This window comes from Drosophila novamexicana, unplaced genomic scaffold, assembly GCF_003285875.2.
Source record: "Drosophila novamexicana strain 15010-1031.04,08,12 unplaced genomic scaffold, DnovRS2.1 tig00000512-arrow-arrow-pilon, whole genome shotgun sequence".
In the NCBI taxonomy this organism is placed as follows: domain Eukaryota; kingdom Metazoa; phylum Arthropoda; class Insecta; order Diptera; family Drosophilidae; genus Drosophila; species Drosophila novamexicana.
This window is the reverse complement of record NW_020824809.1, coordinates 1,222,668-1,225,953: the sequence shown is the minus strand read 5'-3', so window position 1 is coordinate 1,225,953 and position 3,286 is coordinate 1,222,668.

Below are 3,286 nucleotides of genomic sequence, written 5' to 3'. Positions count from 1 at the left end.
TAAAAAGAGGAGATTAGGACAGAGGATAGAGTAATAACTAAGTCTATACCTAAGATCGGTGAATATCAGAATATTTCTTAGCTGTAAAAGTAGACAAAACTGTATTTACATCTCTTTAGATAATACGTGGTTTGGGAAATTTCACCGTCAAATGTGTAAAAATTTCGGATAACTCTTAATGAAAAATCACTTTAGACGTGTTTCATACTATTCCAAAAATCTATTCTTCTTAGATGATCTTTAAGAGAATTCATTTGACACATCTTTCAAACTTTTTGCAAACTGCAGTCCACCCCGATGGATTAAAGTGGGTCAAAGCTTTTTAGGTTCCGATCGACCTTAAGCTTGCATTAAAAGCTCTACATAAGTACTAATTCATTACGCATTTCATCGATTTTGAATATTCCTTCCGCAACTGTGATAAATTGGCGGAAAACGGTTGAATAAGGTTTTCGATTTCGAAAATTCTACCAGCAACTGTGGAAATTTGGCGGAAAATGTGCAACTTGTTTCCTTACTGTCGGATCAGCTTCAAACTCATTTTCTGAGATCTTTGTGAAAATTTATTTTATATGCGTTCCGAGAAATCCACCGTTTTTTTATGGAAGTGTGGGTCATTAGTTTAATGAACGAACGTTTATTTTTCTTTTTTTTTTTTTTTTTTTGTTTGAATAAGGAATTTATTATTGAGCCATTGATTCAAACTATATGGTGGGCATTAAACCCATTATCCAATATAAATATCCATGTAAAAAATAAACTTTAGGCGTGGAGTGCGGAATAATATGGCTAGGTTTCAATGGGCGAGAATTGTTAAGTTATATATAACATGTGAAGCACAAAACTTGCCACGTACAAGGCTAGGGAATACCCGCTAGTAGATGTATAGATATATGCCAAAAACAGGTTTCTTACATATATTTAATTTAATACAGTTTAAAATAAATAGCTCAGTTTTAAGACACTTGATCCAGCTCAACAGCAAATATGGTTCCTTTGTTGTGAATAAATAAATCTCGGACACAAACGGATCGTAAATTTATATGGGCTAGGGCATTTAATCGTAGACACGCTGGGTATATATAATGAATATTTATAATTATATTATCTTATCTATCTAGCTTTTTTCTATATTTTGAGTCATTGAACATGTTGGCGCCTGTACCTTAAGCACAACAATTCATATAACAATTAACAATTCATATATCAATTCAATGCTAGTTACTATGCAGCCTCACCGGTACTGTGGCATAAATTCGCACCCTCGTAGTAGAATGGTGCAGGGCCGTGCCGGCAACTTAATTTTCATTAGCAAAAATGATGACTTGCCGGCAGCCGAGATGCCAAAAAGTGCAGCCATCAGGCATACGAGTATTTACGGCTTCGATGGCGTCCATGGCGCATCCATTGGCCGCCAATGAGTTACGAGCCGTGCGTGGTAATGTGGCCAACGATATCAACACCATCAACGCAATCGATGGGCAGCCGCAATGAGAAATTTATGCGATGCGCTGCGCTGCGCTGCGCCAGCTAAATTCAAAGCCAAGTGCTCATAAATAAACATCGGCCGAATCAAATGTGCATTTGTGGGAAGCTACCTGAGAGTTACTGGCTCTTAATCTGGACTGGCTCTGGCTCTGGTTCTAGCTTCGACATTAGTGTTGTTTTCCGAATATTATTTTGCATATTTTGGTGTAGTCACATGTGCGAACCTGGCATCTATGGACCAGGTTCATCTTCTGTTTTGCCTCTAGTCTCTGTGTCTCTAGATTAGCGTGTGTTTGTTTTTGTCTTGGGGACCTACAAAATGTGAATGTGTCTCGCAAGTTTCGGCTTATAATTTGCATATTAATTACATTACTGGCGAGCTGAACTGTGCTGAACTTTAGCTTCGACAGCATCTAATCGGTAATGCCGAGAAATTAAAAAAAGATTAATTTAAAGCGATCAGTGAACGCCATTTGCTCATTAGGCAGCCGTCGCAGCCAGCGGATCGGCAAACGAGCTTGGCGCTTTTTTTTTTTGTTTTTGTTTTTAATTTTTTTGGAAGGCCAATCAAAAATTTAAATGAAGCTGCAAAGTTCCGAAACTAAGTTGAAATGCTTAACTTTATTTTTTTGAATATTTCGTATTTTGTTAAATTAATCTCAACAAAATTAAAATACGCGGCCAGCCGCAGCCTTTGAGAAACAAAATAACAAATACCAAAATCTTTGTTGAGCTATTTTAGTGCGCTGACGCATATTTTTATATCAAAGTCGCATTGGCGATACGTTTTAAATTTTCAGCAGAGGGTTCTTTAGTTCTAACACGAAAAATGTCACGATTCGACGATAACATCCCTGGACATTACAGTCTCGTTATGCTACATTTAATTTATATAAAGTTGTTATAAATGAGAGAATATCAAGAACGTATGTAAAAGTGGGTTACTCCAAAATACTTGAAAAAGGCAACTATGTTAGACGTCTGGTCTTACAGTTCTGCTCTACAGAACAAAATTATGCAACATTTAATATATAAGAAACAATTTTATTGAACCACTTCGTAAGGGTATTTAATTTTCAGTGTGCCACGGAAAACGTTTACAAATTGTCTAATTTTTGTTTCCAATGGACTTAGGTTCCCCTTCATTATATGCACAATACAACCAAATATAAAATGCTAGGTCGAAAAAAATATATATTTTAATTAAAAGTGTCGCGTAAGTGGAAAACATTTGGAGCAAAAAAGTGTTGCCAAAAATCAACGCCGCATTTTGAACTGTTCATCGACCTTGATTATCTACTTAAGTTTTCATTATCATCCATAACGAACGAATCCACAGTCGAATCAAGTTCACGTTTCCAATCTACATAATTTGCTGTAAATCGAATCAAGAAAGTTTTACATTTGCCTTTTAAATGACGACCTGGGTTAAAAGCCAACTATTTATAAGTCTGATGCATGGCTCATGGTATGTTATTTTGAGGCAAAGCGTGACGAGAGATTGATTGTGTTATTGGGATATACTGTTAATAAAATTGTTTAGATTTGCATAAGACTAGACCAGCTTAATTAAAGAGAGCATAAGAAGTAATATAACTTGCTCTCCATTTGTGATTAATCCTTTTGTATGGTCCTGTGACATTAACCGCATTATCTAAACAGTTGCTGCGATCGCACATTGCAAGGCTGCGGATGCGAATACGGATGTGAATGCGGATATGAATGCGTATGCGAAGAATGAGGCTGACCCTGCTCGCCGTCACCCAAAAAGTCAACACCGTGATGAATAGCGTGCTAA